The 26,356-nt window shown below is 35.2% G+C and overlaps 1 protein-coding gene across 1 annotated transcript in view; it reads left to right on the top strand.

The window, feature by feature from the left end:
* LOC126758059 (uncharacterized) overlaps nucleotides 1–26,356 on the top strand; it is a 135,780-nt gene that overhangs the window by 92,973 nt on the left and 16,451 nt on the right. The window lies entirely within an intron of this gene.

Genomic DNA, 26,356 nt, shown 5'->3' with positions numbered 1-26,356 from the left:
GGGTAGAGAGAGACTACAGTGAAAAGAAAGCGCACGAGCGTTGTGCAAAGTTTTCACATTTTGCGAAAATGACCATTTCCGGTGCTGCTGTTGCTGCTGCCACTACTGCTGTTGCACACATAAGCGTTCTGTCCATTTGGTCGTTCATCATCTAACAGCTTGGATGGCGCTGATGACTGTGCAAATATTTGAGCTCGCATTCTCAAATGTATACTCGACTCATATGAGCACATTTGCACAGCATCAACTGGATTCCTACACGCTGGACACACATACATATATTTACATGTACACACATACATATAAGTATATACATATATGTATAAATAAGCTATATATGACTATAAGTTTGTATAAGTGTGCATTTGCATGTATTTATTTGCGCGCGCATGTAGTTCCACAAATACATGTGTGTGTGCGAGTGTGCGATGAACGGACAGTTGCGTATGTTGTATGAGCATATCTGCATGGGTATGTGTGTACAATGCATTTCACCTTAGATTGAATGAAAGATGTCAAGGACGTAATATTTGCATTGACTATCGGCAGCACAGTGGCGATGGCGGTGAAGGTGGCGGTGGAGTTGCCGTTAATGGCGTTTGGTGGCTATGTGGGGAGAGAGAGAATGTGTGGAAATCGTTATGGATTGCTAGGAAGAGGATGCTGCTATGATTGCTACAATCGCCACGCTGCTCTCCACGCACACTCCTCGGCCGCCACTGTGACTCATAAATACACCAGGCGGTGTGTTGAAGTAAAATACTCGTGCAGCATTGGCAACTGTCCATTGCCGTAAACAATAACCACTTTGTGTTGCCAATGGCAATGTCGACTGCAAGCGCTGCTATAAATCTTACCTTCAACTCTCTCAAGGATTGTATGGCAAAATAAACAAATGCTAGTTGAAAGAAATAAATTTGAAATCTAAAAGGTTTTTATTGCATACTTGTGCACTAACACACGATTTCATTCACTTCTGAGACAGTGTGTTTGTATACTTTCATATGTGTCTATATACATATTTGTATGTACTATATAGTATGTCGGTGATACACTTATCGACAGGAGATTGAAATCAATAACGTGTTGTGCCCGGAAGCTGTAAGCATTACAATTTACATTTACTTTTATTCATTTTTCTTTTATACCCAGCGCTTAAAAGCCGAAGTGGTTTTATAGATATATGTTTATTTGCATTGGTTTTCGTCTATATCGGATGTGTATGGCATAAAACCACAATTTTTATGCGCGAAAAATACCAAATTTAATATTCAATATGCAATATGCATGAAGTTTTGATTTTATGGTTTTTCTTTGAGGCTTTGTAAATTTTAAGGTAAGATAAAAACATAGAAACTTTTGGGATTTCGAAAAGTTTATATTAAATTTTAGCAAAAATAAGGATTTTAATCATTTCACTTTCCGAAAATCAAATCAGAACCCCGTTAAAGTCAAAAGGCTCTTTGATTTATTTTTTTCTGGCTGCCCTGTACTTGAAAGCTGCAATGAAAAGGAATAAAAATTGAAAGGTTTCAGTATTGCTAACTGAAACACTATAATTAAAAGCAATTAAATATAAAAAAGACAAAAAGCGGTAAACTGTGCTGATGTTTTATTAAAATTGAGCACGCCTTTTCAAAAAATGTTAGAAAACGAAGTGCATAAACTCGTAAAATGTTCAATACGAAAATAAATTCTAAAGCCATGTTTGTTTGTAACGCCTAAAAGGAAACATCGGAGACTCTATAAGGGGTTACATGGGTTTCCTCGGTTAAATTTTAAATATTTTATTCGAATTTTTTATTGTTACAAACTTACACTATTAACAATGAAACTCTAAAATTTTTGGAAAAACATATTTTAAACTCGTCCATTCCGACGCCATTTCCGACGAACCCTCGGAAAAAAGATGCACCCGGGTTGGCAGGATGACTCCTTACAAGATCAACTAAAGTGGAAAAATACATTGCTTAGTTAAAACCTTAATCTAGAATTTGGACGAATGAAAAAAAAACTGAAAATTGGACTTTTGGCACGCATTTTTACAAAAAAAATTAAAATTTCAGTGAAAATTTCACGACTTTCATTTTCAAATAGTTGTAATCCTTCGTCCAAGTCTTTAAGAATTGTATCTAAAAGACCTGTGTAAAATTTCGATCGGCTGAGTAGTTCTCAGGAAATCTTGCCAATCGACTTCATAAACATAGTTTCGAAAAAACGCGTTTAAAAACGGCTATCCTAGCTATCCTCGAGCGCATAAATTCTCAAGACTGCCTCTTCCAAACTATTATTCAAATCAACTTGAAAATTTAGGATAATATTCTAGAGGTGTTGTATAATTTAATATGGCAATAAAAGAACCGATTTTGAAACCCGTTTCCTTTTATATTTCGGTGTTTGAACGCCGAATTACGAAATAAAAAGGCAACCTACATAAACACTTTTTAGGGTCTCTGACATTTCCTTTTAGGTGTTACAAACAAAAAAATTTAGTTCAAATTTTAGCAACCCTAATTGCTAGTAAATAAATACAGATAAATTATCATAGAATACTGTGGCAACACATATGAACATGAGACTTTGAAATGTCGCTTTGTACTTTAACTTGCTACAGACGAGTAATATGTATCAATAATAATGTTCTATCAATATTTTGAATCATTACAGGGTCATATCATGAGTAGTATGTAGAATGGAGTCTTTTTAAACGTTCGATAATCACTAAAAATTCAACGATACTAAAGACTTCAGATTCTACTGATAGAACTTTCAAGGACTCTCGGAATTTTAATAAATTTAACAATAAAAATTCGATTTTTTATGGTTTCACAAAAGACTGCATTTAGTAGATCTCTGGATCAAACCTAAACCTGGACATTTTTTTTATTATTATTGGGTAGTCGAAAAAGTCTTTACGTATTTTGTCAATAGATGTCGTAGCAGTCGTATATATTCAGTGCTACCAATCAAATTGTGTCATACCATACAGTGTCGGAAAGGTGAGATTCTAATCTTCATTTAACCAAAAACAAATTTTATCAGGGGAAGTTGAAAAAAAGTTACAGCTATTCAAAAATGAATGAAAATAATGAAGAAATTCGCTATATTTTGAAATTTTTGTATAAAAAAGAGAAGAATGCCACGCAAGCCACCAATGAATTTTGTGAAGTTTACGGAGACGATGCTATATCAGTTCGTGTAGCACAACAATGGTTTTGCTCGCCTCCGTTCTGGAAATTTCGAAATTTCGATTTACACTGATGAAAGTTTTACACTGATGGAATAATGTCTCCAGCGGATAAATGGCGAAAAGTGGTCGACCAAAATGGTACATATTTGTTTATTTATTTATTAATATAAATATAAACAAAAAATAAGTTGAAGTTTGATTAGAAATACGAAAAGACTTTTTCAACTACCCCATATTTCTCAACAGTTGTTTTCTATATATTTTCAAACTAGTTTTTGCTTAAATTACTATTGCTAAGAATTATTGTCTATCGGAACAAATGTTCTTTAAGATCAATCATAACCAAAAAAATTTAAAAAATTAATATGGGAAATTAAAAATCAATCATCTTTAAAAAAGCTATAAATAATTTGTAAAACTTTAATTCAGAATATAAAAGTAAAAAAAAGTGTGGCAACTTTTGCAGCTGTTAATTTTCTGTTGGGTGTACAAAAATACATTTGTATACTTATACTCAAAGCTGAAGTTCGTCGTTTTATTGTTGTTGTTTTATAACATTTTCGATATGTTATGGAGAGTCAGTTTGAAACAGGAAGTGATTGGTTTGCAAGTATTTGCATTTCAATCTGAGTGCAGTTTGTAAGTAAAAAAAATTGCAAAACTGTGTGTACCAAAGCAGTATGGCATATGCATAAGTGGCAAGCTGTTGCAGTTGCTATGAAAACTATGAAAAAACTGCCAAAACGAAAGGAACTACTAAATATTTATCTGAAAAATAAAAGTGAAATAAAGTAAATACTTTGAGTGAGCAATCTCAATAAAATTCGTCTGTGTGCAAACATAAGAGGAAATTAATGAATGAATTTTACAGGAGGCAAACAAAAAAAACAACAACTTGTTGTAAATGAAATATATTTTATGATCACACAATGATTTAAGTTGTAGTTGGTATTCTTTATTGAAAAATAATAGCCCCGAGTTATTTATACAAGAGCAATAATAATTAAAATTGCAGACCATTAAATATAAATTGTTGTCAATTATCGTACGATCAGATGACCAAATAAGATAAACACACATGCTCACACATAGGTACGCGGTAGGTGAAAAGGTGCTTATACAATCAATAAATGTGGCATTTAGCACCAGTTACTTGCAGCAATTAGCCAGAAGGATAATTCATACAAAGAGTACTCAATATATTATTTAAATTAATTCTTAAGAAAACCAAAAAAACATAATATATTTATGTAACTAGTTAAAAAAGTTGTAAAGCATAATTTTATTAGTATTAAATTTTAGTTAGATTCCCTTAATCCAATTAGGATAACTAAATTAATTAAGAGATATAATGACATTGAGGTTCAATAATCATATTTTACGTTAATTCATATTTATGTAGTAGGAGCTTCGGAAAGAAAGATTTAGTGGGCGGTATCTTTCTAATGTTCCATGCTGTTGACTTTTGTCTAGCCTTTGAAACGCACGCACATTTTCATAGAACTCCAATTGTCAGAGATTATGACTACTAAATTCTTCAATACTGTCATTCATAGCAGTAAGTCTCGACGTCTCCACGTCGTTTTTTACGTTTAGCAAGTTGCTCTCTATGTGACAGAGAACTATACTTTGAAAGTCTTGCATAATTTAAAATTTTATTCAGCTGCATCTGTGGCAGATATAACCTTTTATAACCAAAACATAAATTTTTTTCAATATGAGTGGTTTCTATTATATCGTTTTTCATTTTTTCCTTCGCCTGTAAACTTATGAAAAGTGATATTATGTTATTTTGCATTTTAGGTGACGCTATGCTTGTTTACTACTTCATTTCAAGGTGGTTTCCTGATTCATTTGAGAATTCTGCCTTGTAAAAAACACGTTTTTAATTTCCATAAATATTAAGTCAGGAATCTTTGTTGCTTTATTCAGTGAGTATAAAAATATTACTTTTGATTAAAGCGCTGTGTCAGAAAGAGCTCTTGTAAAAAATAGTAAAAGTTTTCAACTGAACTAAGTACTGGAATATACGGTAAACAATTTTATGAAATTTTGACAAATATCCGATTAAAAGTAGGAAGCCTCCGCGCTTGTATTCTCAAATTTGTAACAAAAGAACCTATTAAATGAAACCCCTGCATTGGCCATTTGAAATAAATGGACCATTTCATAATTTCATTTCATAATTCGCTTAAATTACATTATTACATTTTCAGCTTTTCATTTAAAAATATAACTGTAATTTAAATAATTGTCGCTGACAGCTCACAAATGCGCTGTAGAGCTTTCAGCACTGCGCCGAAACAGGCGAAACATTACGAGTACGCGCTGAAAATAATTATATAGAAACCGCTACACACACACACACGCACATACGCACACTTAAATATATGGGGAACGTGTATAAATCTGCATTAAGCAACACATTTGGCACAGTTTCGCTACCCACGATTATCCATACATGCGCACGTGCATGTGTGTGTGTGCGTGTATGAGAGCGTATCGTGCGTAGTTGCAGTCATGTGACATTTGCAAGTGTTAACTTAAATTACTCACTATAGTCGACTGGAGTCAGGACATCCAAATTAGGCGTACGTGATGAAGCAGGAAATGTGGCATTTATCATCATATCGTACGCAACGTCCATGGCGTAGCCAAGTTTAGCACTCGGATTTATTAGAGGTGCCGAAGTAGCGGAGCGGTGCGAAACGGAGCAGCGGTGGCATAATGCAACATCAACGTGAGCAATTTACGCATACAAATGCATTTATGTGGCCACGTGTGTGTGTGAGTGTGCCTGTGCATGCCCAATATTCACGTAACTGTTCCACTGGATACCTTCATACCTTTGGTAGACTAAAAGCATTTATTACTGAAAGTGGTTTCCATTCAAGCAGCAATCCTTTGGCATCACTGAATGCGAAAAGCTTTTAAAAGTGTGAATAAATGGCAAAGTTCACCGGCATACGAGTACACTTACGCACACAGCTAGGAAAATGGAATTTCATTTCGTAACACACCGAAAAACACAAGAAAATAAGTGGAAGCAAAAAATTTGGTGCCATTAAAAGTTGAATGTGACCATCTCTGGTGTTTCCAGAGCTAAATAATCTGGACCGCAAATTGGTATTTTGTTGGGAAATTTTTGTGCACAGCTAGTTGTTTCAGACGTTTGTACTCGTTTCAGTTGGAAATACAGCTTTTGAGGCTTTTGTAGGTACGAAAAAGTTTATGGAAACATTTTTGTTTTGCTACAATGAGCTACTCACCTACGGTCAAACTCTTAATTCGAACTTGTACTACAAGCAATTGGACCGTCTGAAGAAAGCAATTGGCCTGAAGCGGCCAGCTTTGGCTGGTAAAAGAGAATTTTTATTCCATAAGTACAATATCAGGCCATACACATCAGTACTGACTCGCCAAACACAACAAGAGCTTGATTGAGAGGTTTTTGTACATATATCCAGTTTATAGCCCGAACCTGACAGCAAATGATGAAAGATTTTCAGTCGACTAATTCTGTGTTCCCCACAGTTGATATTGCACTTTGGGAACAGGTGGGCACATGTTTGAGCCAAGTTTTCTATCAAATCGCGACCCTCACAGAGAAAGCATCTCAGTTATACGCCTCCTAGTAAGCCTGAGGATTAAACATAAAGAATTTGATATATTTTTTGTACTAAGTATTACGAATAGTGCCAGTCGTTCTTCTTGTCTAACCGCACAAGCGTGAGAGTTAAGAAGAATAACTATGACCAACATAACTTTTTTGTCATGAAGAAATATCTGTCAAACTCCAAATTAAATTTAAATGCCTCACTGAAACTCTATAAAGCAATCATTATTGATTCAATTGCATTTTAGAACGACTTAGAGGATGGGAAAACCTCGAATCGCAACTCTTTATCTTTCGACTTTCTTAAAATCCGCCACCTAAACTATCAGCCTTGCGTCACAAACTAGAAAATTAGTTTAGTCTTCTGTAAGAACTTGCTTCGGTTTGTTACATAAAAGAAAAACGATTTAGCGAGTCTCTTAGGTTAATCAAGCTACAGCTTTGGATAAGGATTGAGTTCTTTTTTCAAATTTCTTTAGAAAATATTTAACATGACTTCCAAATTTGTTCAGTGAATTATAATTTTCACAGAAAAACTCTCTACAAAAGGCCAGTTTTCTTTTCAGTAGTAACTTTCGAAACGTTTTCTTGGATTTCACGGGTATTCAGATAATCGATATCAGAGCTCAGATGAAAGTTCCGATAAAAATAAAAAAATGTAATATGCATTTATTGGCACTTCGACCATTATCAGATGCTTAGAAGAGCCGTTCTTTTCAATCGATGTAAACATTATCTGGACGAGGTAGCGAACCTGACAGACTTTAGCCTCAAAAGGGAAAATGAGCTTCATGAAAAGCTTCTTTAGACAGACATACGTTCGAAGGAACACCATTATTGACTGCGAAGGACTGACGCTCTCAAAAACGAAAAAGCAACCAAAGTTGGTCGGACCGCACCTAAATTCTGCGGAGTGATGGTACGAACCTTTTACAAATTACCACAACTTTCGAAGAGAAAATTCGTTGCTGAATCGCTGCAGGTTTTCACTTAGCAAACTCATCGTTTGATGTGTACGAGTATCGCCTAGAGGAGCAAAAAGACTGAAGTTCCCCTGACTCCTAATCATTTACTTGCCGCACGCTTATACGTAAAGATTGAAATTTTAAGAGCAACAAAAATGTTATCCACTTTACTGCAGTCTCCTGCAACTGCGCACTTCACCATTTCATTTCAGCAATTTTTGTGCAAAAGCAATAACAACAAATTCAACAAAACCATTAGATGCTTGCTCGCCTGATTAGATAAGCCGAAGCTTTTAAGGCTTTAGCCGATTATCGAGAAGCACTCATATTTTTCCGAGTATTTCAAAGGCCACCACACCACTACATATAATATAAATGCATGCATGTGTTGGTGTGTGTGGGAAGCGTGTAATCACACATGCATGTAATCGCTTACCTATTTGGGAATATGCGCTCACGATTAATATACATATATGCACATACTAGAACATATACATATGCACACTTGTATACAACTTCATGTGTGTGCGTTAATTATTTTAAAATTTTCGTTCTTTTTCCTCTGCTGCTTGCCACTTCGGTTTGCTACGCCTAATATTTTACTTACTTTTTCTTGCTATGAGAATACTCATGGCTATGCATATGCACAGATAACGTGATAACAACTTGCGTGTGTGCGTATATATGAGGATATGTTGTGTGTTTTTTGGTGTGCTTTTGTGCAACACTGCCTTAGGTGCGGCTTTAGAGTTTTAAATTTTTATACCCTTAACGCTATCAAATATTTATATATATACAAATGATCAACGTGGCAAGCTGAGTCAATTGAATCCTATTCGTCCCATCTTTATATAAGCGAACTTGTCTCTCATTTTTTCGGTATTGATCTAAAGTTTGGTTCACGTTCCTTTCCTCCCAAGAAGCTGTTTACTTGTCGGAAATTCCGATATCGGACTACTCCACAATATAGCTGCCATACAAAGATGGGAATCAAGTGCTTGTATGAAAAACTTTTTTAATGGACGAGATGTCTTCACGAAATTTAGTATGGATTATATTCCGAGGCAAGACTACAATCTCCGAAGAAATTATCAAGATCGTAATACTATATCATATAGCTGTCATACAAACTGATCAGTCAAAATTAAGTTCTTATAGTGAAAAATTTATTACTTGACAAGATATCTTCACGAAATTTGGCATAGATTATTGCCCAAAACAAATACACAATCTCTGAATAAATTGTTCAGATCGGACTCCTATAGCTTGTAGCTGCCATACAAACTTACCGATAAAAATCAAGTTTTATGGAGAAATTTTGTATTCGTGTAGGGTATTATAGCTTCGTTGCAACCGAAGTTAACATTTTTCTTGTGTTTTTTTTCGTGTTTGGTTTTTTTGTTGCTGTTGTTTTTGCGTTCATTTCATTTTTCACGTGTTCTGCCGCATGACCTAACTATTCGTTCGTTAAATTTTTTTACCGCTCCTTCTTTTTTCTTATTTTACATACTAATTTTTTTGTGTGTTTTTGTTGTTGCGCGCTGCATGTGTCCATTCGACGTTGTTGTCCCATTTGTTAAACGCCCCGAAGTCAAGTTGAAAGCTCATTGCATGCGCTGAGCGGGGAGGAGTAGCCAAGCACGCCATTCCAGCGAGTGCGTATGTCTGTCCGTGTGTGTGTGTGTGCTACAGCTAGTATTTATTGCATGCCGCCCTGCCTACACACCGAATTGTGTGCATTCGTGCTACAAACCGACAACTGTTTGTCTACGCTCGCCAACTCCCTTTTGTTGACCATTGTCATTAGGGCTCTCTGTATGTTAAGTGGCTCTGTTTTTCTGCTCCGCACTCGCTCGCTGTAAACTAACTGGACCATTTGGTTGGTGCCACAACCCTTCGGTTTCCGCACAACGCAGTGCTGCCAAATAAGCGCACACCCCTACATACTCATATGCTTACATATATACATATATATATGTATATGTATATTTCATGTATGCATGTGTGTATGTGTGCGTGTGTGCGGCAACAAAACATGCTCCTTTTAGTAGGTGTGTCATAACATGCTCTAGATAGAAGTACAAACAAGCCCACCAACATACACACACACACACACATAAGCATAAGCAGGCGCATTTAGCAAGCATATAAATCACTAATGAACAAACAAGCAGCAAGTTAACAAACAAACACGCACACACCTACACCGACACGTGTGCACCTAAACAAATGGTATTTATTGCAAAAGGGTGAAATTATTCTATTAATACTGTAATCTGATTAATTGAGAGCTTACTGTTTGCAGAGGCAAGCGTTTTTAACGCAAAAAATTCCGCATTCCACCACCAACACACAGAAAATGACACACACACGCACATATGTTTATGTGTATGTATATACTTGGAAGCGCCTTGCATTATATTCAAGTGCTTTTGTACTTCTGTTGTTTTTGTTGTAGCGAAAATCCCCTCTAATAGCCAACTTAAGTTCAAAGAGCAGGGTGCTTGTGTGTGTGTGTGTGTGCCCGCTGTGCGCGCGTGCAATCCTCAAGGCAAACGCGCGATTTACTAAACAAACATCAAAAGTTTCAGCCTGGGCGTTGCTGGGGAATACCCGCTAATAATTTACCGTGAGTCACCATTTCTATTTAACCCTCTTAACCGCTCCCAACCCCCACTTGGCCAGCTGCAATGGCTGCCACGCAACGGGATAGCCACAAACTATCAGCGCACAAAACGAACTGACAGTTAGTCTAGTAGTTTTTGTTGTTGCTGTTAAGCGTCAGTCAACATACATTAAAGGCCAAACTTTGCTACGCTTGAGTAATTGGCATATTATAATACATAATTAAATTCACTTGATTATAGTGCCACATTTGCATGTGTGTGTGTGTGTGTTGGGGTTTTCCACAACCTTCCCTTGGCGTACAAAAAATTATTCTACATATTTAAGAGGCATTAATTTCACGTTTGACTGCTTTCACGTTTAATTCAATTTTCATCGGCTTGGTTTACGCTCCTGCTTTGGTTACTACGCGGGGATTTGCTTCCTAACGGGAGCTTCTGAATCTCCTTTCCAAAAACTTAAAATATTGAAAGGTTGATTGAGAGCTGCTTAGCTAGCTGATTTTGTATAGAATTTCCAAGCGATTTTGGAATATTAATGCTAAATGTTAGCAATAACAAATAACAACAACAATAATAACAGTTATAATAAGAATAATGCAATGGTCAAAAGCAAAAATAAAAATTAAGACAGCAATGGCAGTCATAAAAACAATAATAATACTAATAATCTTTAACATAATATTGTTATGAATAGCAGTAAACATAACAGCAATAATAATATAAACTCAATCAAGACACTTCAATGAGATTTCACACCAAACTTTGCAGTTACGTTTGCAAATTACTTTGAAATAAGCGAAGTTTAGCTTTGATAAAGTAGATTACTCGAACATTATAATAATCGTAAATAAATGCGCTTAAAATAAGAGAATTTAAAATTGTACGCCTCTGTTTTATGTTTAACTGATTTGATAGTCTCACATGTTTTATGCCCTTTCATCTTTTCAGCAAATTTGTGGGAACTATTATAAGTCAGACGTCACCTAGCGGCTGCTGGGAATTAATTAATAATATTTTCATGTTAGAAATTCATTTAGCGATATATTACCGGAGAGAAAATTTCATCCATCACATATTAACAGCGCAGACCTGGTTGGTCATATTTTTTATTGAAAATCGTTAAGCACAAAAAAAGATCTAACATAGGAGTGAATTATTCAAATGAGTTTCTAAATAAAATTCAAAAGATAAAAGCGTTTTGCTTTTACTTAGTATTTTATTGCAATGAATTTCAACTGTTTACTTCTGACAGGTAGGAAAAATATGCGTACCCAATACTGGTAGGAGTAACATTTTTTCTGCCTTGGTGTTAGCACACCCTATCTAACTCACTAATAAAAATTTCACGATATGCTTCATATTTGCTTAATTAATATTCATTGTTATAGTCTTGCAATATTTACCACAGAGTATAATAATTTTGTTTACCTAACGGTGGAATGTATCACCTAATCGAGTTAGATATAGGGTTCTGTAAATTGTATATAAATGATCAGGATGACGAGACGAGTTGAAATCCTGGGACAGTCTGTCCATCCACGCAAGCTGGAACTTGAGTAAAAATTAAGATATCTTAATAAACGCTATTAATCGACAACGTATAAAGTGCCATAACTACAAGGTGCGTTCCAAAGTAAACAAGACTTTTTGAATCTAGCGCCCCCTGGTGGCGCCATCTACATGTCGACTGATGCGTTAGAATCTGCTATCTTTATCGATTGTCCAGTGAGAATTTCATGACATTTCATCAATTGGAAGTGAAGTTATTGCGTTTTAAGTGTCAGTATGTTGTGTTATCGGTGCGAAAATGAGCTTCGAACAAAGAGCCAACATTAATTTTGTTTTTAAATTGGTAAAACTTTTACCGAAACGTTTCAGTTGATGAAACAAGTTTATGGCGATGATTGCCTATCCCGTAGCAGAGTGCACGAGTGGTTTCAACGTTTTCAAAGCGGTCGTGAGGACATAAATGACGATCAACATGTGGGCCAATCAAAATCCGTGATCACCAGAAATTCCATCGAAACTGTGCGTGAATTCATCAAAAATCAGCCGAAATCATCATTGAAATTCATGGAAATGTAATTGAACATCTTCAAAACATCGATTTATCGCATTTTGACCGAACATTTGGGTTTACGAAAGGTGTGTGCACGGTTTGTTCCGCACAAATTAACTGACGACCAAAAATTGCTCAGAATCCAACATTTGAAGGACATCATTAAAGAGGTTTTTCTTACCAAAAATCACATTTTACCCATTAACCACTCCCCGTAATCACCTGATATGGCACCGTACGCTCTTGTTTTATGTTTAACTGATTTTATAGTAAATATTTTGTGACTTTTCATGTTTCAGCCAATTTGTGCGAATTGTTATAAGTCAGACGTCACCTAATCATATGCCATAACTAAGCACTCAATTAAAATATAAAACTGTAATTTGGTACAGAAGATCGCAGTAGCAAGAGGCACTTGCTGGAAGTGCTTTTTAAGTGTGTTTTTTAAGTGGGCTTGGCCTTGCCCTCTAACAAGTTTAACGTGCATATCAATTATGCTACAACAACAAAATTTTCTGAGTATAAACCTTATATGAATTTCTACCGGCAGTGTGAAAATGAAATCGGAAGATAATTCCACTCACTCCCATATAACGGTACTGCTAATAACTACTAAAAGCGCGATAAATCAATAACTAATTTTGCCAGAGATATTCAATTTTACCACCGAGATGGTATAAGAGAGCTTTATGGGAGGTGGTGTGAAAATTGGACAATGGGCGTGACACCGCTCACTTTTTGATTAAATCGCATATTTCGGGACCCGATCAACCGATTTCGACTAAATCGAGACCACTTGATTCTTTCACTTTCCAGTACCCAAATCCAAAAGTAATCAATATAACGGGGAAAAATTTTGCACAAATAATTCATCTAAAGTATACCACCTTATGACCAAAATATAATACCGACTATGTGGACCCCGTTATCTATAGTTGACGGTTGACCGAAAATATCCGTCAATGAGATACAATTGAAATTCAGACAGAGACATTGCCTGACAAGAGTATTTCTGTGTATCAAATATAGATTGAATCGGAACAATACTTTCCTGGTCCCAAATATACTAAATATTAAAATTTTCGAACTTCCAGGTGACTTTATGCTGGATATATCAGCCAATATTTGAGTTATCTTAATGAAATTGGGAGAGCGTGTTCTAATCATGACAGTGTATGTTTATGCCAAAAAATGTTAAATTTGAGAGAAAGCTTAACCTAACCCCCATGTAACTATTACCAGGTTTTTCGAACATCCAGTTGACTTTACTCCATATGATTTTTGATTGTATGTGAAGGACCTTAATGAAACCCAGGGAACATTTTTCCAGAATGTGGCATGCTAACAGTTAATAGATAGAATAGGTTTATACTACTCTAACTCTCATATACTGCATGTAATGATTTTCGTTCTTCTTACAAATCTTATGCCGAATTTAACGGTCAGTGTATGAGTTATATGGGGTATATGTATGTATGTATATATCGAATTGCTTAAGCTCCGATCCTCTCGTTGACGTTTTACTTCTTAAAGTATTTCCCTGGCTTTGATTATAGCTATTTGCAAGGGTATAAAATGTTCGGTTGCAACCGAACTTAGCTGTTTCTTGCTTTTTATAGTACGATTTGTTCTTTACGTCAAAATAGGCCTCAGTTTCTCCCTCACCTCTTCATACGAGGAAATTTTCTTCCCAGCGACCTGAGAACAGGAAATAGACGCTGGGTGCCAGATCTGGAGAATACGGTGAATGCGAAAGTCATTCGAAGCCCAATTCATTGATTTTTGCCATCGTTTTCACTGACTTGAGACACGGTGCATTTTGTTTTTTTATAACCTATCGTCGTGCTCCCAATCGATGCGAAATCCGCAGACACATACGTGCGGAATCAGCCGAGTCATGAAAGGAAAGAGAGTTTTTAAGCGTCTAGATCTAAAAGCTACATCAGTTACAGAAAGAAAAATTTCAAGAACAAAGGTTTAAAATATGTTATAACAGTTGTTACGATTTTATTTATTGAGAGAAAACAATATGGTCTTTTTAATTTCTAAAATCGAACCGCGATATTTAATTTAGCTGCATAAAGAAGAAAAGAATTTCTAAATGTTCTATTCAAGATTTTTGCTAAGAATATAACACCAAGCATTTCTCTACGACCCGAAAGTTTAAGTAGATTTATAAGTTTTAAACGACTATTGTATATGGAAGACTTAACCAAGAATCCAATCGGAAATGCCTTAAGGCGAAAGGTTAACAATTGTTCTATGTATCTATGCGAACATTTTTATCTAATTAATTTGAAATATATCAACGCTCATATGTCATATAAACTCTGCGTTTAGAAAAGCTGCAAAGCTTTTCAGTTGAAACTATAAATACCACAAATTGGTAATTAATACATTTTTTTTTAAATATTTAAGCTGTACCTAACAAATTTACACTTCAAAGCAAACTTTTTGAAATTCACAAAAATATTGACACAACCACAGCGGCAAAAAGTTTTAAAAGTTCGCATGTCAGTGCCTAAAGCCACTCTTTGACATATTTTTCGAAGCTTTTCATTTTATTTATTAAAAAGTAAAATAGCCAAATATAAGTATAATAAAATAACAAGCAAATGCTTGTAAAAAGGTACATTGCATTTAATGCGCTGCACTTACGCCAGCTGTCAGTTGCTTGGCGCACAGATTCCTTCACTTTTATGCATTTACACTGGCAATGCCACTAAGCTTAAAAGCTTCTCAAGTGCGAATAAAAGGTTTATTATTGACGCGTATAAGCCAGTTTGTGTGGTACTGGCGGTTGATGACCAGCGTTGAATGGTGACATTAACAAGAGTTTTGTTCCCAGGCGCCTACGCACACACACACACACATTCTCTCTCTCTCTCTCGCTTACTCCGTTAACTGCGACACATTTTATAGAAAATGCAGTAAAAGTTGACTGCATATTTTATGCTGGCGTTTTATAAATAATAAAAATAAAAAGCAAAATACTTTTATAGTTTTAGTTGTTGCAAGTTGCCTTTGTTGTTTTGTAACGTAAAAAATGCTGCTGCAAGTTTTTCAGTAGTCAGATTTGTACACATTTTTAGCTGCGTTTACTTAGTTTTGCTTGTAAATGTGCAGCGAGATTCCTCGGCGTTTATCCTTGACAGAGAATATTAAAAATCGCAAGGGCGTTACATTTTCCGATTTTTTTGCTTTAATTTTTTATTTTCTTTTACGTATAAAAGCTCTGCGCTGGCATATGCATCACCACGTTGTAATAGTTTTATTTGCTTGTAATTTTTTTTCTTCATTTTTTATTGTTTTCTTTTTCGTATTGTTTGCTTTTGTTTCAATTCGCTTTCGTTTGGGGTTTTCCGATTTCTCTTTGCCGCTTATATTCTGTTTTTGTTGGGTCGGCTGGTGTTTATGTGCCATTGCCAGGCGGTTGATTGTGTCCTGCCGCTTAGTTGTGCACTTTTGTTCAGTTGAGCAGTCATCATGTCACCTCCTCTGCGTCTGCCATTTCCTGCCATGGCGACATTCAGCTTGGCATTGCGTTGCGTTGTTGCTTGTTAAATGAAGTGTGCCTGCCACATTAATGTCCACATGTTTCAAGTGTACAGAAGAACACATAAAAAACCCATACATATGTGCCCATGCGTGCAAATGTATATATGTATGTGAATATTGTGTGTAATGTATGCGTATAATATACATACGTTTTCATAAAAGTGCACACTAGCTGCTTTTTACGGTACATATGTAAGCATGTACATTCTTATTTATACGACAACGTGGCGCTAAGTGCGAATAAATATTTGTGCAAATATACACATACACACACCCGTAGTCATGCTAAGCATTTCGTGTGATGTCGCGTATACGCCTAGGTGCGCAATACTAGTTTGCCGCAAAATAGTACGTATACGCACTGTAGTTCGCATTTAAATTTATGCGCTTGTGCATACACACACACATACGCTTTCCCGTCGTCTTATGCTAAATAAATTTTTCCATGTTTAGTTAAGCCATTTCATATTTTAAGCATCAAACTTCAACTGGGTTCCTCAATATTCCTTATATGTATGTAAAAGTATATGTGCACACCTACATACATATAAATTAATTGATATGATTGTAGACTACATTTCTACGACTCTTAATATATGGTAAGGAAGTTAGAGTACATTTATGTCTGTGTATGTATGGAAACAAGTTCAGAATTATACACCACAATTAATCTTAAGCGCTTCGAGATATTTACATAAATGAGAAAGAGAGAGAGGGACTAAATTTTTACTTTGATCCTCCACTTTATAATATAATATATTTCAAATTGTTTTCATTTCACGGCAACCTCTAGTAAATCCGCTTTTTTTTTCCTTCCTTTTCATATCAAAGTTATGTAAAAGTACAATTTCGTGAGAAAGTTTTCGCAAATAATTTAAACTATAATCTTGAACCAGATTATTCGAACCCAGTTATAGCAATAACGAATTAAATCAATCGTATATGTTTAGTTTTTTTTTCTTTTTATGTCGATTCTTTAATGGTGGTAAGACTGAGTAATTTCAAATAAAAAATATTTGTAGGGTTGCCACATGTTTGAAATTTTTTAGTCTGAAAAATTTATTATGTGAAGAACAAATAAACTGAATATGCTTCACAAAGAGTTAAAAATAATTTTATGAAGGTTGCCACCCTTTAAGTAAATAAAATTCAATAAAATTTATCAAGTAAGCAAAGTATCTACAATTTTTTTTGGTTTTTTTTTGTCCATACTTTAGTAGCAGTAAGACTGGGTAATTCCAAATAAGAAATAGTTATAGTGTTGCCACATGTTTGAAATTTTTTAGCCAGAAAAATTTATCATATAAAGAACTAATAAACTGAATATGCTTTAATACGAGTTAAAAATAATTTTATGAAGGTTGCCTTTTAGTAATTTCAATTCAATAAAAATTATTAAGCAAACAAATTATTAAAAAAAAGATATCTAATTTCAGTGTTTATGAATTTGTAATAAATAAACATATTTACTTAGGAGTGTTGCCACCTGTTGAACATTTTTTCTTCAACTTATGTATATAATGTAGTTAAGGAAGATTTCTCTCGAGTATATTTATGAAAATGGCTGCCGACATGTTGGGAAATATTTCCATCATAGGATCATAAGATCATCAGCAATTTAGTTAGTACGGGCAGATATTGACAACTATATCAAAGTTCTGCCACCTTTGCTTGAAAATTATGACATACTAAGGCCATGAACTGTTCTCAGATAGAATATTCCGAGACATACATATAGTATAATTGAACTCAATTTAGTTTACAGTGAACATTTTAATTTGGTCACACTCTGGGTAGTTTAAAAATCGGAGTTAAATTGGAGGGAGTTAATGGGTAGAGTCCGTTGTGAACTCAAACACATTTGTTTTAATTCTTAATTATAAACTTGGGTATTAACATTTTTTATTTCTCAATATATTATAGAATTAGAAATAAAAAAAAAATAAATGAAGATTTTCGAGAATATGTAGAAAATTAACAACATTTAATTAAAATGTTGATCCAATTAACAAACAATTTTTTCCAGAAATTTAATTTTACCGCTTTTTTAGACACATCGGCCGAGTTCGGTTAGAAATAGTTTGAGATACAAGAATTTTACGTTAACGTTAACATAATTTCTTATTGACTTGCGCCTCTAAATTTGTAAGCCTGTTTCCCATGGATCACCTTGTTGTCACATATCGTTGAAGGACAATTTTTGTGTCAAAACATTTTCACAGTCATTGTTTCATGTCTTGAATTTCTTTACAAAAAGCAAACCAACACATACATGTACATACATTCATATATACAGTTATACTTATGCATTTGTATATGTGTAGGTATTTGTAATTGTACATACCTACGTTGGTATGATTATTTGTGTATTTAATAGCGCACAAGTTCGTCTCTTCGAGGTTGCTTACACATACACCCACACAAACACATCAACACACGAATATCTTTGTTTGTATGCCTTCCGTTTTGTGTACGTCAATTGTAATGCTATTTGTATAGGTCAAGCGCGTCTGGAGCATCATACATTTTTAATGTCCTTTCGCATCGTTTGTTCTTTTCAATTTCACTGCTCAGGGGTATTTTATTTCATTTTTGTATTTTTCCTTCATTTCCCTTTGCTGTTTGTGATGTTTTTACTTTCTGTGCCACATTTTGCATCTATACTTTACCCTAGTGAGTGTGAGTGTGTGTGAGAGAGAAAGTAATACTGAGAGTGTAGGCGGGGGAGTTGGAAAAACAACAAAAATCACGCAAATAACTGTTTGCTACATAAACACTTTCACGCAAGTGAACTTTCTGCGCATATTTAAGCAGTGTGGAGTGGCTTACACGCACAAATGCGCATACATAGTGGAGATTATTTACATACATACACATAGTATACATATTGTATTAAAATTGTCATATGTATGAACTGGAAAAGATAGGCATGTCTTCATGAATGAAAGCAAGTGCGCGCAAATAAATATGCATGCATGTGTATTAGGGTGCCCGTTATTTTCCAAGTTGCATTTAATACCTTGAACAGGGTATATTAAGTTTGCCATGAAGCTTATAGCACCAAGAATGTCGTATACCTTATAAAATTTATATACATATATAATTATAAATGATGAGCATGATAAACAGAGTAGATTTGATCATGTGCGTCTATCTGAATATATGCGAACTAGTTCTTCAGTTTTTCAGATATCGATCTGAAACTTTTCTCATCTTCGTTTCTCTCTTAGAATCTACTCGGATTTGTCGGAACCACTGATATCGGATAACAATAGCATATGTGTGCCATATAAATTGAACGATCAAAATACAGCCCTTGTACGAACAAGATATCAACACTAAATTTTGAACATATTATTGTCCAAGACAACGGTACAATCTCCAAAAAGTATTGTACAAACTGAAATATACAAATATGTTCTACTACCATTTAACTCTATGACCTACCTGTATAGGGTTGCAAATTAATAGTTTTTCTTTTTTTTGTAAACGGTCCCTGAAGATTTAGCATTAAGCCTTATATTTTCAGTTTAAATCGTGCTTAAATTATTTACTTTTCTCATATATTTAACATTGGATTTTTACAACATATTTTAGATCTCCAAAAAACTGACAAGCTAAAGCAATTATATTCTTATTGAGAATTTTCTGCTCCACCAAAAAGGTGGACTTCTTTTATAAACACATTCCTTTAAAAGTTACACGCAGTTAATATCTACATCAAATGCACTGAGCTATTATGTATATGTACAAGTGATTTATACATTCCATGTTACTCATACGACATGGTGTTCTGTATACATGATCAATACGCTTGATGTACAACTTTAACGGCTTATAGCTAAAAAAGGAGGGTTTTTTTTGAAAGATATTCAAATCTTCTTTGTAGAATATTAGTTTTTCAGAAACTTAGGTTTACTTTTAACGGGTTGTCAAAAAAGTCTTGCGGTATTTTTATTAAATTTTTTTTTTTTTTATTGAAATTGAAATGAATTTTTGATGACTCATGCCCAGCTCTTGACCGATGCTACGGCTGCTACTATGCCGGTCTCTTTCGACCAATTCAGCGATTTTATCGCAATTTTCGATGACAGGCCTTCCGGAGCGTGGCGCATCTTCGACCACTTCTACACCAGAACGAAAACGTTGAAACCATCGTTGTGCGGTGGAAATGGAAACTGTATCGGGTCCATAAACTGCACAAATTTTATTGGCGGATGCATTTTTGCCTTTATCGTAGTAGTACTGCAAAATATGTATTTTCTCTTTATTTTGCTCCATGTTTGCGACGCTATAACTCACAAACGACTTAAAAGAAACGACAATTAATCAAGCATGACCCGAGGCGACGAATAAAACTAGAACTACGCGCTTTCAGCGTCAACTAGCGAAAATACCGCAAGACTTTTTTGACAACCTATTATTTTAGATCTCCAAAAAACTGACAAGCTAAAACAATTATATTCTTATTGAGAATTTTCTGCTCCACAAAAAAGGTGGACTTCTTTCATAACACATTCCTTTAAAAGTTACACGCAGTTAAATTTCTACATCAAATGCACTGAGCTATTATTTGTATGTACAAGTGATTTATATGTTCTATGTTACTCATACGACATGGTGTTCTGTATACATGATCAGTACACTTGATGCACAACTTTAATGGCTTATAACCTGAAAAGGAGGGTTTTTTGGAAAGATATTCAAATCTTCTTTGTAGAATATTAGTTTTTCAGAAATGTAGCTTTACTTTTATAAAGCAAATTATTAAAAATCCCAAGTTAAATACCTTGAGATAAAAAATCATACGGAAATTGTAATTAAATTCCCCGAATAAGGATATTTCAAAAAAATATGCTAATATGTTGCTAAGTAGGATAGTCCTTAATTACTATGCCAAATATGAGCGCGATCTATCAACCAGTTTGTTTACAGCAACCGCTTAAGTCGATACGCCTCAGTAGTGCTTTGCGATTTTTATAATACAAATATCGAACCAAGAATTTGTCTCAAATTTTATATTTCTAACAAAATTTCATGTGCGAAATCATTGCGAATGTTGGAAAAGGCTTCAGTTTTATCAAAAACGCAAGCCTACGAGTGGTACAAAGTCTTCAAAGACGGACGAGAGATCGTTGATGACTTGCCTCATTCTGGACGACCTTCGAGCTCTTCAACTGATGAAAATATTAAAAAAGGATATGGTGCTTGAAAATCATCAGCAAGTGTTAGAGAGATAGCAAGAGAACTCAACATCTCTCCCGAATCCGTTCGAGTGATTTTGGTGGATATTTTGGGTATGAAACGCATTCTTGCTTGACTCGTCCCAAATCGTCGTCTGAATTCTTTTCACATTAAGCCACAATTTTAACCGAATTTGAAGCCAAAAACGCAATGAATAACATATCGATCAACCACCGTATTCACCAAACTTGGCTCCGTGTGATTTTTCTTGTTCCCCAAACAGAAATTACCGCTCTGTGAAACCCATTTTTAGGTGATCGAAGAGATAAAACAAAATTCGCTGAAGGAGCTGAAATAATGATTTAGGCACGGTTTAGAATGAATTGGAAAATAACGCACACCCTAAGTAGATATATAAATATAAATAATGTATTTATGTACATATGTTTTAGTTTTATATATGTATTAATACGTGTCTGTTTGTATGCTTAATAAAAGTAAAAGGCAAAATAAATACCAGTCACTGTGTTGGCAAGTAACTGATGTGACACACTGCCTGATATATCACGGCGGCAATTTCGATTCTCACCTGCTCTGCAGTGCCTCAATTTTTGCCGTCTACTTAAAGTGGCTGTCAGCCAGCTTTATTGCGTCAATTACACATTTCTTCTATGCAAGCATGTGTATGTGTGCGCGTGTGTAATCTAGTCGTGCCACTGCTCACTCAACTGTGCAACACACTGACTGCCAAGCAATTTGAGGAATGTTCTTTGCCGTATGCTTCGCTGTGTGAGTGTGTGTGTGTGCGTATGCTCCAGTATGTTACTGCCATTTTTGTGTGTTCATTGTAACTTTTGTTGTTGTTGTTGTTGCATGCCTACTTTGTTTCCAATGTTGTAGCGATTGTGTTGTGTGCATAGCCGCGTTGGCCTGCATGCAGCGGAGCAACAACCACAGCAATGGGGCTAACAAAAATTCCAAACAACGCAGCAAAGCTGCAAATCTGCCACGTTACACACACACACACATATATATAGATATTTTCATGGCAACAGGCAAATTAGCAGCATGCCAGCATCAACATTGCACGGCTGGAAGCGATTTTGGCGCTGCGCCGCCGTTAACATAGCATAAATCCCAACAACGCATAAACAAATCCGATTTTTCTCCAAACTTGGTTTGAATGAAACGCTTTTTCGCCAAATCTGCGATATTTACGCAATAGCAATATACATACATATGTATGTTTGTAAAATTTTTAGTTGAGAAAATAACATTTGCTACGTTTATGACACGTACAACAAATAAAAGTTTATTAACTCATCGGAATTTTTCACAAAAATACGCACGTATTTCCACACCTACACATATGTACATATCTAGATACACACGCATATATGCCTCACACCGCGTCTACTTCAAGCTCTGCGCTAAGTTTTCAACTCGTTGTTTGCGCCACTGCCTATGAAACTGACAATTCATTTACGCATCCTGCACTGCTTCAACTTCTATTCAAGCAAACATACACACACACACACACAATGTCGCACAAACATACACATGTACTTCGTTAGCAATCAACTCACTTCTGTATGCTCAAATATATGTATATTCGTAGATGCATACATATGTACCTACACGCACACGTATTCATAAATTTTCCTACCCACTGAAATGTGAGTTAAGTCAGCTTTTCAGTTCTGCAGTTCATCAGTTACCAATTCCTATTTTCCGGCTGGCAGCTTGCAACTCGCTGCTCGCCATGCACAAATTTCTAACTTTATGTGAAATTTCGCGTTATGCCATACTCCGCCTTCTTGCTTTTCAATTTTTGCATGCATACATCACACATACGAGTACATACATTCGCACTCATAACGTGTACAGCTATGCACGGTATGCGCGTTTGTTAGGGGTGTTCTCAATATACCGAAAAGTATAGAAGTAATGGACATGAAATATTTTTGGTGTGCTTGGGTCGTTGGTTGAAGGTTTGCTGAATTTACTAGTCTTCTTTGCAGTGAATGATTAGAAAAAATGAGTGTTAATAGAGAACATTTTAGCGGCCTCATCACATTTTAATGAGAAAACTGATAATTTTATGGCTTGGGTATGTAGAAATCCTAAGTATTTCATATATTGAGCTACCCTTGCAGAATAACCAATCGAACACACCACTGACATAAATATATAAACTGGCACAATCATAGAAGTTCAAGTTCTAGAGCGATCTTATCTTAAAATTGCTTCCAAAAATAAAATTGAAAAAATTTAAAATTTTTTGATCAATTAATGGACAATTAAAAACTTCTCCAAGACGTATAGAAAGCGTACAAAGAAGAGCCAGTATTTGTATCAGTGGAGCTTTCAGCAAGCTTGAGGAAAGATTTCAGAGCGTCATTTACTCTGTGAGTGGCCAGACGACTTCCGGTCTTAGACCAAGTATCCTCTGGTCAGCCAAAAAACATCCGTTTGAATGCGAGCTAAAGTGAGAAGGCGAAACATCTCTCCCTATCGTTGTGCGCTGGGTTTGGGAACCATCACGTAAAAAAAACACCCCAATGAAAAGTAAGCTATAACCGCGTAAACGATGTCTACGCCAATAAAGGAGCTCTCAAAACAACGCCAATCCAGGCACTTAACATATTGTTGCACTTACTGCCGACAGACTTGTACTGGAAGCAAATGGCAGCGAAGTCAGCTCTTAGACTGACGGAATCTTTTCTTTCGCGTTTCTTTCCATTACCACAAATTTTCAAAATCCTACAGAGTTGAATCTCAATCCGATTACCAATTTTACCTTCTCTTCCAGAGAAGAGTGGGAAAAGTGCGAGTTAGGGTCAAGCATCCATACGGATGACTCCGAACTAGATTACCGAGAAGAGGTGGTGTCTTCTCTGCTAAACTAGATACCAAAGTCACTTTCCATTTACCAAACCACTGTAGTGTGACGACCTATTTCACAATAAACCTGTAATGAGTCCCAGCACATAGTGATATCACAAGGAACTGTGAGGCAGATGAGTTAGCCGGAATATGCACCATTCTACAATTAGACAATTTTTATGCCTCTGGCTACTTGTAGATATTTAAACGAAAGATATTTTATAAATTTCGCTGAATATCTGTGGATTCAATCCCTGTCTTGCTCAACAAGCAGGCAAACGTGGTAAGAACTCTATTAGGAGTACTAAAGGGTCCCTGTTTATATAAAAATTAAAAAGAAACCCTCGCACAAAATGTTTACAACTACCTTAATAACAGCCCTAATGCACATAGACACACCGCCGATGTGTTAGTATGAAGTACCCACAAACTAACTAGCTTCATTTTTTCGACTTTATATTCTCCCAACCAACGCTATTATGGCGCAACGCATTTGTTGTGAAGTTGTTTTTGCCAATTTCGCCTGACGGCAACGGCAGCCGCAACAGCCCAGACCAGCAAGGTAACAGCAACGAGTCAGCAAGTCTGGTATACTCTTTGTATAATTTAGTCATAGCAAAATTTTTGCTCTTAAGCTGCTTGCCATCGGAATTGGGAAAATTTTTTCGGAGTATTCCCCACACTCGCATTCCTCTCCACTTCCAGCTTACCTCATTTATTTGGTTATGCAGCTGGCGCATAAAGTTATGCCGCACACATACACGCGCACGTAGGCAAACAAGCAAGCAGGTACGAAGTCTTAAGCAACGTGAATGAAAAATCAAGAGGTAAGAAGAAAAAAAGAAAAATTCTAAAAATTAAAAAGAAAATTACAAAGCCGAACAAAGTAAAGAACAACAAAGTTCGCAAGGAAGTTTCTGAGCAGGAGTTCTCCCAAAGTACTTGTACCTCTTCATATCTTTGTAACTTATTTCTATTCTCTTTGCATACACATACAAGCACTTCTTGCAAGTGTTTGCTTGTGGGTGTTTGTCATTGATGTGCCGTTACACACTCACTTATGTTTGTTGTTCTTAATAAATTCATTATTGTTTTCGGAAACTTTTGACACAATCTCATCCTCATACTCGGGCTATTTCTTTTCGGCAATGTTCTCATTGTATCCATACATTTACACTCCTATGTGCTATGTATGTAAATATGTATATATGTGTGCATACTATCGCCTACGTTGTAAATTCATACATTTTTGTGGTGTAACTTTCAAAATTCATTAAAAGGATTTATAGCCACGGGTAATTTAGCATTGATTCAAGCAAATATTTTAGAGAAATTTTATAATTGACGATTTATGGTGAATCTGTGAAACGGAAATGTATGAGTTGCCATTTTTGCTTGAAGTATTCAATTTGACAAGAGAGGTTTAGAGATTAAGAAATACTTTGTCAGTTCAAATTACTGAACATTTATGTATAACATTTAAGGCAATATGTTCCACCTAGACATCTTTATATCTATATCTATAACCATAGTATACATACATAAATATTACGGTGTTTTTTTTTTTTTTTTGAACTATTAATTTTTTTCAATCCCGTCACGAAATTTCCTTGAAAATACAGTAAAAATAATTCCCTGAAAATTTTAGCCCTTAATATTAACATTACGAACTGGACCAAGACATGTAAAAATTTTCCATTGAAAATACACTACAATCGTGATTTTTTATCTTTAAATTCCTACAGATCAGAGGTGTTTTATGGCATCGCTTTGACTTTAGACGCATATTTCTCTGAATTGTTCACTGTACAAAACCGCCCAGTGCAACAAAGTCGTAACTCACACCGGCGAGGTAGTACAGGGCTCTAAACCTGATTTTTCCATAAAATTCGCATTTTTTGTATTTATCTCGTAAATGACAAGAGCTACAGAAAATATGTTCATGACAAACTTGTAGGAAAATTTATTTGCTACAAAAAAGTTCCGAAGTCAAAATCACTATCATTAATACTTCTCGAGATATTCGACTTTTTAAGGCTGTGTGAAATTTTCATAGATTTTTTATTACATACTACCATCTATGAAAATTATATAAAAATTTTATAATATGTATAACACATATATGTATAATATATGGAAAGTTTGTTTAAAAAAAGCCGAATCCGTTCCGAAGTTAACTTCGGAATAACTTTCGACATTAGTAACGCACTTAATTTATTTACTTCTCCAAATATTGCAGTATATGAAGAATTATTTAAAAAATAAAAATAA

This window comes from Bactrocera neohumeralis, chromosome 2 (genome assembly GCF_024586455.1).
Source record: "Bactrocera neohumeralis isolate Rockhampton chromosome 2, APGP_CSIRO_Bneo_wtdbg2-racon-allhic-juicebox.fasta_v2, whole genome shotgun sequence".
NCBI classification, from domain to species: Eukaryota; Metazoa; Arthropoda; class Insecta; order Diptera; family Tephritidae; genus Bactrocera; species Bactrocera neohumeralis.
The sequence above is the reverse complement of the archived record's forward strand: the minus strand, read 5'-3'. Positions and strand labels throughout refer to the sequence as shown.